Source organism: Pinus tabuliformis, chromosome 4_1 (genome assembly GCF_031772625.1).
Source record: "Pinus tabuliformis cultivar Carrire ecotype Pingquan chromosome 4_1, CPIR1, whole genome shotgun sequence".
Taxonomy (NCBI): domain Eukaryota; kingdom Viridiplantae; phylum Streptophyta; class Pinopsida; order Pinales; family Pinaceae; genus Pinus; species Pinus tabuliformis.
Genome location: NC_142303.1, coordinates 913,518,124 through 913,531,157, shown reverse-complemented (window position 1 = coordinate 913,531,157; position 13,034 = coordinate 913,518,124). Strand labels below are relative to the sequence as shown.

Genomic DNA, 13,034 nt, shown 5'->3' with positions numbered 1-13,034 from the left:
CGAAAAACTGCTAAAAATAGTAAATTGTGCTACAATTAAAGAAACTGAAAAAATGAAAGAGATAGGTTTGGGGATCCAAGTGGAATAGGAGGGTGGCTACAAATATCCACCTAGATCAGGCCAAGAACAATGCCTTAAACAACCACACATGACCTCATGAGAGTATCAATGGCCTATTATTGTGGATGTTGTGCCACTAGGTGGTTTTCTGTAAAAGATATGTGTTTTGGGGCCCTTGAAACAATCTAGTTCTTCTCTATTTTCCCCTATCACGCACCCCTCATTCCCACATCTCTAAATTTCACCTATATCCCACTCTTGTCTCACATATTTCGTAATTTTACCTATCTCCATCCACACTTTCTATCTTCTTACCTCCTCCTCCTTTTCTTCTTGTGCACCATTCCCTCATTCCCACTACTTATCTCATATATCTTCCCCTCTTATTACACCTTCCCACTTTATTCCACTTTTCCTCTTAACTAAACTCCTCTCCCAACCTCTTTTTCTCTAACCACCCATGTTTATCTTATTCTTAATGTGTCTCCATGCCAACACCCCTCTAGTGTCCAACACCATAATCCACCTCTCAAGTGACAACCTACTTCTACACTCCCCTGTCTGAAAACCAAAAATCAACCCCCAAAGTACCAAAACTTAAAATCCCCATAAGAATGCCCTCTCCCAAGCTTCCCACACTTATGCCCCCCCTCGAGTCAATACCACAAACCCAACCATTGATGTTACCACCCTCCATTCCTCCCCTAGAGCCACTCGCACCTATCTTCTTATCCAATCATGTTAGGGCACAAATACGATAAAAGAATAAGACACTAATAATAATAAAATAATAATATGTTTTTAATGTCAATCAAACCTATGGATTCATAAGAATCATATTAATTGAAATATTAAATAAATCATGTTAAATTATACTTTATTAATTATAAGTTAGTATTAGGGGTTAATTAATCACTAATAAATCTTAACTATTGATCAAGCTTAAGGTTAACCATAAGCTTGATCATTAATCAAGATTAATGTTAATCATATCTTACTCATTAATCAGGATTAACTATTAGTTAATCATCTAGCATAATAGGATATATAATACTAGTGTATTCATGTAATATGTGGGTATATAGATAACATACTTATACCTCGTAAATATATTAATAATTCTTTTAAGAATTAAGCACTAAAGTTAATCACTAAGTAGGTAGGTTAATAACCTAATGTAAGATAATATAATCAAAGAAAATATATTAAACGAAGTCAAATAAGACACTAAAATAAGTGTTGTGAACAATTTTCAAGCATCTTTAACATGGCTCGGCCTGCGAAAGGTTGCGGATGTGGAAGACGGGGCTGGGAGCCCAGAAAAGATAAGGACCCAAGCACGTCTGAGCCCTGCAGAGGGAGGAAATCGGTAGAACATCTTATCAGTGAAGCTGCTGAGGCATATCACGAGGGTATGAATGAAGGCATCTAAAATCTGTTAGAGGAATGGGAAGAGGAAATTAAGCAGGGCAGTGAGACTAAGGAGGATATGGAAAATTGGAGGACCCTTGTCTTGGATCCTGGGAACACCAGAGGCAGGATAACGTAATTTAAGCAGACCTTAAACCTCTACTGGTTGATGAGAAGCCTGTTGGGAAAGGCTATGGAACAGATCTCAGTGGGCATGGCGGTTTCTCTCCAAGGTATGCCGAGCTACAAACAAGACCTACAGAAAATTCAATTCCAACTCCATAAGTAAGATATTAGGCTGGACATAATTGAAAGACATATTCCATGCATCCTAGAACTGTCTGAGATGTCTAGAGCAACTATTAAGGAACCCACGCTAGTGGAATTGGCCTCGGAGGAGCAGAAGGGCTGGTCATTTTGCCATGTTTACTTTTGTTTTATATGCGGATATCATTTACTTTTCGTCATGCAAGTATATGTATAAATAGAAATATAGAGTATGTTCATGAAATAGAGACATATATAGATTGGCTAGAGAGATTGAAACTTTATTGTTTTTGGATGGATTATAACGTGGATAGGTGGTCAACAAACTTGGTTTCCCATTGGGAAAGTTGAGGCTACCTAGCCAATCTATGTGGTGTAAATTTTCCTATGATGGAATAGAAAATGAAAGGTCCTGCCAAGCTTAACAAAAAAAGACATTAAAATAAGAAAATTTTATTTCTTAATTAGTATATAATTTAAAAATAAAATAAATAATTTATTTTTAAATAAAAAAGGGGAATTATATATATATATATATATATATATATATATATATATATATATAATTTAAAAATAAAATTAATAATTTTATTTTAAATAGGAAAGGGAAATTTTTTCTTTGGTTAAATTGAATGAAGTTTATTTATATTCTAAAGAAGAATTTAAACAAGTGATTTGGTTAGTTTTTAATTAAAATGGCAAGTTAAATTTTTGTTATTTTAATATTTCATTATTTAAATGGTAGGTTTAAATATAAAAATAAATTTGATATTTAAAATATTTAAATGTGAAGAGATTTATTTATTTATTTATTTTTTTTTTTTTTTTTTTTCTTTTCAGTACGAAAAAAGCTTGATTGTATTATGCTAGATAATCATATAAAGTCCAATACATCTGAATAGTTTGTTATGAGAGATACTCCCTAACCAGTACAAGACTGTAGAGGAAACAAAAGTAATGCAGATGTGTCTGAAAGCCAATATTCCACCAGTACCAGTGAAGAAAAAGAAGTATATGAGCTGCAAACAAGCTATAAACCAGAGGGGAAAACAATGTTTTACCAGATAGATAGTCTAGATAAGTCAAAGCCCCATTTAGGGGCATCCTCTGCCAGCTGAGAGAAGATATACAAAATGTGCAAAAAAATGCAAGATAAAATAGTAGCTTGAAAACATACCTGGGAATTTTGAAATGAAAATAGTAAGATTATGTGCCGGGTAGAGAAAAATCCTGAATCGAATAAGTTTCAGCTTCTATTTTTATATCCATTTTCCATTTGCCCATTTGTGATAGGAGTCCTCTCTTTGATAAGACATCAGCTTGGGTATTTTGAGCTCTATTGACATGCTGAATAGAATAATCATTCCTCCTCCCCCATAGTGTGTCCTTTCTGTTCATCCAACTAGATAGATGTTGATTTTTAATATGACTCTTTGCTATGACATGATTTATGATTTTGGAGTCACCAAAGATCTGTAGACACTGTATATTTAGGAATATGCTGAAAAAAAGAAGTCCTGATAGCGCCATTGCCTCTGCTTTATTATTAGTTCATTTCCCCCCATTCCAGTAGATTTCAAACTGCTGATCATCATCCAAGATAAGGAGGACCTCACAAGCACATATACCATTTTGTGCCGCCCCATCAAAATAAGCTCTTGGGAAACTCATGTGACCTGTTGTTTTCTCTTTTGATTTTTCCTTTTTGTACTGAGAAGACTTGTGAGGAATAGAGTTATAAAGAGAGATAATGTTCTCAAAAACTAACCCAAAACCTTCCTTTCTGTTTTGAAACAAAATGTTATTCCTCCATTTCCATATTGACCAGAGAACAAGTTGTGGAATTGGTCTCCAGTATTCTTTCTGGATACTCCACCAATCAAGTGCTTCTTTTAGTGAAGATTATAGAACAAAATTAAACCCAAAATAAGAAGCAAGGTTTCTCCAAAGCTGCTGGGTGATAGTACATTGTAGAAACATGTGAAGGTTATTTTCTCCCTCAGTTTTGCAAATTAAACATATTCCAGGTCCTGACCAGTTCCTCTTTTGCAAGTTTTCCCACGTCAGATTTTTGTTATGAAAAACTAACCATGAGAATATGATAATTTTATGAGGACTACCAGTTTTCCATAATGATAAAGGAAAGATGTTAAGTGATTGAGAAATGTTAATACTGATAAGATTTGAGTAGATATCTTTAACACTTACTATGTCCTTTCCACTGATCCCCTTCCAGATAAGGACATCATTATCTTCGGTGCGACAAAAGCCTCTGTTCCTTAAACACCACTAAATCTGAGTCCACTGTTGTGTTAAGGATCCTATCAAGCCCATAGACGAAGCATTTTTCCAGATGGGGAAAGGGCCCTACCAGTCAGCAATGACCTGATTCCAGGTAAAATACCCTTTTCTATGAAAGAACTCCATTAGCTGTTGTGATATATTAATTTCATTCCCCCCACCCAAAATAGGATCAAGACCAATAAAAACCTTTTTACCTATTTGAAGACTCCAGACAAGGTTTTTGAGGAAAATAGATTCAATTTTACGGAAGCTCATCCATATGGTTGAGCCCTGTGAAGACTTTATCTTCCCCTTCTTGTAATTTTAAAATTTTTATTAAAATTATTAAATTTTTTATTAAAAATAATTAAAAGTTATAATTTTTTAACAAAAGTCATCAAACATTTTATCCCAGGGAAAATTGATTCTTTAAATCACCTATATTAATAGATGAATTTTTAAGGCTTTTAAAATTTTGATTTAATTATTAATAATTAATAAATAAATAATAAAACTAAATTTATCTAGTTATATTGTTTTTTTAAAACTTAATTAAAAATAATTCTAAAATTAAAATAAAATAAAACATTATAGTAAAAAAATAAATTATCATTTTTAATAAAATCATAATATTGTAATAAAAATTCTCTAGAATTTAATTCATATGATTAAAAATATAGCAATAATTTTTTTGTTTGATGTATTTTAATTTTAGTGATAATGTGAAATGTATGATAAATTTTATTGAGAATTGTTTTACATTAGTCCAATGTGAAATCATAAGATATTTCAAAATGGCTCATATATCTAATGTTCCGCGAAGGCAAGAGGGATTATTAAAGTTGAAAGGTCAAATAACATGGAAACCCAATACCTCCCTCATTTTTGTAAGCACGTGGTGGAAACTATGTGCCTGCCATTACAGCTTGTACAGCAAAACCCACTCGCATAAAGCAAAAGGGTTTTCGAATATACATCCATTTTAAGCTAGCGGACCCCACCATTAAAATGAGTATAAAGTATAAATAAAAAATGGTAAACTGTATCATGATGACAAGGGACATATATCGGATAACGTTGAGATTAAATCTGCAGTGCCCATCATCGTCAATGGAAAAAGAATCTGATTCACCCCTCGTTATGCGTCAAGACTTGTAAATTTCAATGAGTGTGACACATCCCATTCACATTTATGTTGGGTTGGTTTCAAAATGAAATGCATTATCTTACCAATTCGCTGCAGTCATTCATTCATTCATTTTATATATATTCCATGATCGCCCGGCGTTACATTGTTCATAACTCTCAACCTAGCAAAATTTCTGTTGCATTTTCCTTGTAAAATCGTCATCATGAACCGAGCTTCGGTTGTGTCGCCCGCGCCCGCTTGGGAGATCCTTATTGTTTCTCTCTTGTTGAGTTCCTCCATATTTTTGGCATCTTGTAATGTTGCTCTGGTTGCTCCCCTCACCAGAGACTCGGCTACGCTTCAATATGTCATGGAATTCGAATACAAGACTCCACTGCAGAAGGAGAAATTGGTCATAGACTTGTCCGGAGACTTCATGTGGGTTCAGTGCAATCCTGGAGCCGTTTACCAATCATCCACGTACCTTCCCATCCCATGTCACACTCCCCTCTGTACCGCCTCTGGATCAGCTTTATTTGGCTGCGGCCATTGCCGATACGTGCCGCTGGGTACAAGATGTGAAAACAATACGTGCTTTGAAGTCCTGATGAATGCAGTTACTGGGACAGAGGTATTCGATGCAGAACTCTCCCAAGACGTAGTGGCCCTCTCCACAATTGAAGATACCAAAGTTAAAGTCCCGCAGTTCGCTTTCGTCTGCGCTCCGCCTTCTCTTCTGCGAGGACTGGCCAGAGGAGTAGCCGGAATGGCGGGAATGAATTGGGCTCCCCTCGCCCTGCCCTTTCAGCTCACGGTTTCCCTCGAATTAGACCGAAAATTCGGCCTCTGCCTCCCGTCCGGTGATCAGGCGCGGGGAGCCGTTTTCTTTGGCAGCCCCTCCTTCGGCCCGGACAAGGCGAATGTTAAGCTCAACTACACGTTCCTCCTGGTTCCGAGCCGTCCCAGGGAATATTTCCTCGGAGTGAACGGCATCGCAATCAACCAAAAGAAATTAGCAATTGAATCCAATACACTGAAAGTAAACGTGGTGGGAAGCGGCGGCACCGCCATCAGCTCCGTGGTTCCCTACACTCGAGTTGCTACTCCAATCTACACTGCCATCGTCAACGCCTTCGTTAAAGAGTCGGCGGCCATGAACATCTCTCGCGTGGCGTCTGTAAAGCCTTTCGATGCTTGTTTTGATGCCAATAGTGTCAGATCCTCTAAAGTCGGACCGGTGGTGCCGGTCATCGACCTACTTCTGGATAACGAATTCGTGTACTGGAGGATTTATGGAAGCAATTCCATAGTGGAAGCCGAGGATGGAGTGTTGTGCCTCGCATTCGTAGATGCGGGTGCGTATCCCGGAACCACAATTGTGATCGGAACTCAGCAGCTGCAGGACAATCTTCTACTATTCGATTTGATAGAGTTCAAACTTTTCTTCAGCTCCTCACTGCTCGCCTTTGATACTAAATGTGCCAATTTCATCTAATTTCCGCTTAACATCTGCTCTCAATTTAAAATAACACAGACGAGGTATGCCCGTCGGTATCATGAGGTGGAAGTATTTATCATATTCTTGGAATCCAGATTTCAGGATCATAACAGTTGTTTTGATGCTTATTTCATGTGCATCAAGGATTTCCTTCTCGTTAAGATTTGTGTGAACTTCAACCAGTTTTCAAAGCAAACTCTGGTAGCCTTTTTAGCCAGATATTTTGGGACATATAGACATTTTTGGGACATATTTATCACATAGTAATTTCCCATATTTATTACATGTATTTTTTTTAAATGGTTTTAATTTGTGTGTACTTATTTTAACAGTCTAATTAAATGGGCTAAACGGAAATGCTCATTTCAAACCGGTTGAGTTTTAAGTGTTATATGGTATTTAATTTTATGAATAAAGTCATTCAATGTTAATATTCATGATGTAGATATTACTTGGTTTATATGGGGTTTAGTGTAATTAAGCTATTGGTTCAAATCGCATGGAAAAATTTGAGAGTGAGACTATTATGTAGGAGATAAAAGCTATAAACTTACATAATATTATTAGATGTAATTTTAATTTCATCATATTTGATATTGTTTTTATTGATGTTATTTAACGTTAAATCATCTTTTAATTTTGTAATAAATTTTAAAACTAGTAACAATCACTTAAGTAAAAGAGGTTCATATATATCAATTGATGTCATTAATTTTGAATGGGTGGAAAATAATGATTGCCTTTACTTAAGTGGATGTTGCTAGTTTGCAGTTGATCTAGGTTGGGACTGTTAATAGACCATGGTTGACTATGGTTGATTTTCACTGATTGTGCTTGACTATGACTAAATATGGTCAAGGCATGGTTGCTAATAGTTTTTTATGGTCAAGATATGATTAACTATGGGTGTCCATGGTTTACAATGCTTTTCCATGATTTACTATAATTCTCTATGATATGATTGACCATGGTTAACTATGGTTTAGTATGGTTGATCAAGATAGACCATGGTCAACTATGGAAGACCAACACTAACCATTAGTGACCATGGTTGAATATGTATGATCATGGTTGATTATGGTTGACCAAGAATGATTTTGTTTGACAATAGTTGATCACAGTTGGTCATGTTCACTATGGCTTAGCACTTGGCCATGTTTGACTATGTAGACAATGGATAACCATGATTGGTCAATTATGGTTACCTATGGTTTCCCATGAAAGACTTTAGTTGACCATGGTTGACAACATTTGACAATGGTGACCATCTTGCCCTTATTCAACATGATTGACCAAGATTTCCTAAGGTTTCGTAATGTTGACCATAGTTGCCTATTGTTGAGTATGATTAATTATGGTTAACAATGGTCAACTGATCTGAAAATGAGATCTTAGATTAGTATTAAGGTCTAACAGACTCATGTGCAGGATTTGCCTATATTACTTAGTGCAACGGATTGAAAAGATTGTGAATAATATAGATAATGAGCAATTAGAGAAACATAACAGACACATACACATAACACAACAAATAATCAAGGAGTTCACCCGAAACTCTTGGGCTACGTCTCCTGGTCCAGCTTTCAGTGGTGACCTCTCTATTATCTCTTTAAGATCAGAGTTTTTACAAATGTGAGCTCAAATTGAGTCTCAACACAACAGGAACAAACAATAGGGTTTTGCTTGAGTCCCTCAAGTCTTTCTGAGTACACAGACTCTCCCTCTTGCTCTCTATATATGTTTCCTCTCTGTCTCAGCACTGCCCCTTTTCTTGTCTTTGTCATTCAGTGGCTTTTAAGCCAATCGGCGCTTGTCTGTTCGTTTTCCCTTTCGAACTCTCTGGCTCCCGGCCTCTGTTCGCTCAAATCCCCTCTGAGCGTTAAACAATCATTGTTAAACGCCTCCAGGAATGGTGGCCACCTATTTTACAACAGAAGGGACCATCGGCGCGTTAAAATCCCAAAAATATCATTTCTCTATTTACACAGAGAAATACACAAAAACACTATAAAATCTGCCAAATTGTCATTTATCAGACTTCAAATATTATCAAATCCACCTTATAATCCTATCGGGTCTGCCTTTGATCGCTATCACAAGTTGCAAGTGCTCCTAAGCCATGATTTCCTTTGTATTTGGGTTTATAATGTAAAACCCCAAATACGTAGAAAAACCCGACAAATGCGTTATATCGGAACTCAAATAATATACAGTTGCATTTATAAACCTCGTCGGGTCCGGCTTTATCGCTTATTACATATCACTTTTGACTTATGATCGTCGATTGCTCCAATCGACCTTATCGACTATCGGTGCATTGCATGGTCGTTGGCATGTGGCATCACCCCTTACATAACTGTGATGCGATATATCGCAATCGCATATCACTAATCCTTCCAACTGCGGGCTAAGTCCTTCTACATATGAGCGATGCGATATTGCGATTTAATCTAGGTCGTTGATCTGCACGCTTGATCAATGGTCCTCATTAAATCGTGCTGATCGCTATCGCGATTTCCATAGGGCCGCCTCCGATAGACTCCACCTGCTGCCTCCGATTGCAATATGCCGATTAGATCTGGACCGTTGATCGGCCAGATCCGACGGCTCCTGTGCATTGTTGTTTTAGCCTCTGATAGGCTCTGTTTTCACCATTTCTGCGTGTTTTTCCTATCCGATAGTGTTTTCTGCCATTCTTGAAGGTTTACCCTTTGCGATGGTGTTTAAGTATTGAAGACTTAAAGGGTTTTTAGGATCCATTTTGGATCATGCCTTCCCACTGAAAAGCTTTTGGACCACCAAAAGTTGGTTTTTAAGCATCGATCAAGTGAGGATACAGCTTCCTCACTTGCCCAATTTCTATCCATCGTGCATTGCTTGGTTTTGAACCTTTGAGTCCAATTCTCAGGTACTCAACATCCCCTCTGTCCGTACTTTTCACCTTCCTGTCTAGAATTGTGTCTTCCTGCAACTCATTGAGATATTCAGGCAACAGATCATCGATAGAAGGTAACTGACTTTGCTCTTCGAAATCTTCAATCAATGAAGGTTCATACAGTCTCAAGTTCTCTGCATTAACGACTGAATAGATATGCATATAAGCTGGCAAATCAAGGCGAAAAGCGTTTTCACCAATTTTCTCAAGCATCTTGAAAGGCCCATACCTTATTGGTTTCATCTTCTTACCTTCACCTTGCATTTTGTCTTTGCTAATGTACAACCAGACTTGATCACCGACTTGGAAGCTTGCTCAATTCGATGCTTGTCATGCCTTGCCGTGTACTTGGTCTGGCTTCTTTCCAGTTGTTCCTACACTGCCTGGTGAATTTCTTGGATCTATTCAATGAACTTGGTTGCTTTGTCCACATCATTGTGTCCATCAACTGCTATGTCTTTACCAAAGACAAAATCCAAGGGAGACTTTGGTATAAAACCAAAACAAGTCTCAAAATGAGATCTTTGAGTAGAAGATTGCTTGGCATGGTTGTAAACATGTTTCACATAACACAAATGTTCATCCCAAAGCTTGGGATGCTTGCTGCAATAGCCTCTGAGCAACTGGATCACTGTCTTGTTGACCACCTCTGTTTGACCATCTATTTGTGGATGAAATTCTATGCTCTTCTTCAATCTGGTGTCCATAAACTCCCATAGACTTGACCAAAAATTCCCAACAAATCGGGAATCTCGATCAGATACAATAGAATTGGGTAACCCAAAATGAAACCATACATGCTGAAAGAACAACTTCAATGTTTTTTCAGCTGTAACCTGCTTGTTACAAGGTATTAGAATACACATTTTGTTGAACCTATCCACAATAACATACAAATAATCATGACCTTTTCTAGATTTTGGCAATCCCCCAACAAAGTCCATGGAAACACTTTCCCAAGGACGAGAAGGAACTGTAAGTGGAGTGTACAAGCCTAATTTTCTATTACTGGGCTTGCTTGTAGCACACATAGTACACCCTTTAATATATCTAGAAACAGTTTCATGCATTCTTGGCCAATAACAGAACCTTTGCAACTGTGCAACTATTTTACTTACACCAAAATGACCTGATATGAGAGAAGTATGTGCTTCTCAGATTATGTTAACTCTTTCAGTTTGTGGAATGCATGACTTTTCCAAATGATATAAGAGTTGGTCCTTAACATAATAATCCAATTCTTCTACTTGCTTGCCATGACTTAAAGTTTCATATACATCTTTAAAATCTACATCTTGAGCATATTATTCAATGTAACTTTCATGCATTACTGAGTTATGCTTAAGTATAGTAGATGCATTTATGATTGGTCTTGATAGCATATCTGCAACCTTATTGTGTATGCCCTTTTTATATCTGATGACAAGATGAGACTGTTGTAGGAAACCCATCCACCTATAATGTCTTGATTGCTGTAATTTAGTTTGTGAGTGAAAATATCGAAGTGGTTGATGATCTGTATGTATAATTGTTTCTTTGCCCATTAGGTAATGTTTCCATTTTTTCACACTCTGCACTAATGCATACAATTCTTTATCATATGTGGGATAATTAACTACTGCAGAATTAAATGTCTTAGAATGATAGCATATGGGTTTACCATGTTGCATCAACATTGCTCCCATGGCATAGTCACTAGCATCTGTTTCAATCTGAAATGGATGTTGAAGATCTGGCAGTGCTGGTACTGGTGCTGTACTAATTTTTTCTTTTAAGGTGTCGAAGGCTTTCTACTGTTTGCCTCCCCACTGAAACACCTTGTTCAATCATGTTAAAGCATGTAATGGAGCTGCAATCAAAGAAAAGTTAGCAATAATCTTTCTCCAATATTGTGCTGCTCCTAGGAAACTCCTAACTTCTATACCAAATTTGGGTTTAGGCCAGTTCACAATGACTTCAACCTTAGAGGGATCTATCTTCAATTCACCACCCCCTACAATATGACCCAAATAATTTAAGATGTTTTGCCAAATTCACATTTTGATAACTTCACATAGAGATTTTCTCTTTTCAAAACATCTAAAGTCTGCTTTACATGCTCCAAATGTTCTTCCCGTGTTTTACTGAAAACAAGAATGCCATCTAAATATACAATTACAAAATCATCAATAAAAGGTCTGAGTACATCATTCATAACTCTCATGAAAGTGGCAGGAGCATTAGTTAAGCCAAAAGGCATAACCAACCATTCATACAACCTTGCTTTGTCTTGAAAGGAGTCTTCCATGCATCTTGTTCTACAACTCTGACCTGATGATAGCCACTACGCAAGTCTAACTTGGAAAAGTAAACTGCTTCTTTCAAATGATCTAATAGATCGTCAATGCGAGGAAGAGGATAACGATTCTTGATCGTTATTTTATTCAGTGCTCTATAATCAATACACATCCTCCACGAACCATCTTTCTTTCTCACCAGTACGATTGGAGATCCACATGGTGATGTGCTTGGTCTTATGAACCCTTTATCGAGCAGCTCTTGTACCTTCTTCTTGATCTCTGCATTCTCTAAAGCGGATAACCTTTTATACCTGTGGTTGTGACTATTGTTTCATCACCTGAGTCTGACCCCAAGTCCTTCTGAATAGCAGCAGCTATCTTCTTCTTCTTACCATCGAACTTCTTAGGTTCCAGCTCTGGATGCAAAGACCAGCAGTGTGCATCATCGTGTCCATCCTTCTTGCAGTGAGTGCACGAAGGTTTGTCCTTCTGTATAGTGTTTGTCTTCCTATCCTTCCATTTCAGCTTCTTCTTTTCCTTGTTCTTGCTTGCAGAGGGTTTTGATGATCCCCCAACTTTTGGGTTCACATTCTTGCCTCTAGCCTCTAGATGTGTAGCCTGAACTGATACATCATCTAGGCTAGTGGGATTAAACATGAGAATGGTGTGCTTCAAATAGCTATGCAGACCACCTATATACTTCAACAAAGTTTCAGGTGAGTCTAGAGATATGCCTAGAGTTAAAGCTCTTTTTCTAAATTCCTAGGTATAACTTTGTACACTTTGGCCCTTTAATTGGCGAAGAGTTTGCCAACTCATCATTGCTTGCTGCATATAAGTTAGAGGATAGAATTTTTTTTTGATGGCAGAAACAAATTCATTCCAAGTAGAAAGAATTTTACCATGTCTCTTCAGATCAACTTGTGTCTTGCCTTCCCACCACACTAGTGCAGTTCCTCCAAGGCGAAGGCTAGCCAGCTGAATATTTCTCCTTTCTGAATCAATGTTCTGCACCCTGCAATATACATCAATCTGTCTAATCCAGTTATCTAGCTTTTCTGCATTTAGTTCTCCATCATAAATTGGAAAATCAAACTTTACATCTAATTTAATCAAAGAAGCTTTCTTCTTTTTCTTATCAGGGCTAGGAGATGAGGATGATGAAGGTGATGG

At 37.1% G+C, this 13,034-nt stretch overlaps 1 pseudogene; it reads left to right on the top strand.

The window, feature by feature from the left end:
• The first annotated feature begins 5,246 nt into the window (after positions 1-5,246).
• On the top strand, positions 5,247-6,937 carry LOC149179112 (putative aspartic proteinase GIP2 pseudogene; annotated as a pseudogene).
• Positions 6,938-13,034: the final 6,097 nt, after the last annotated feature.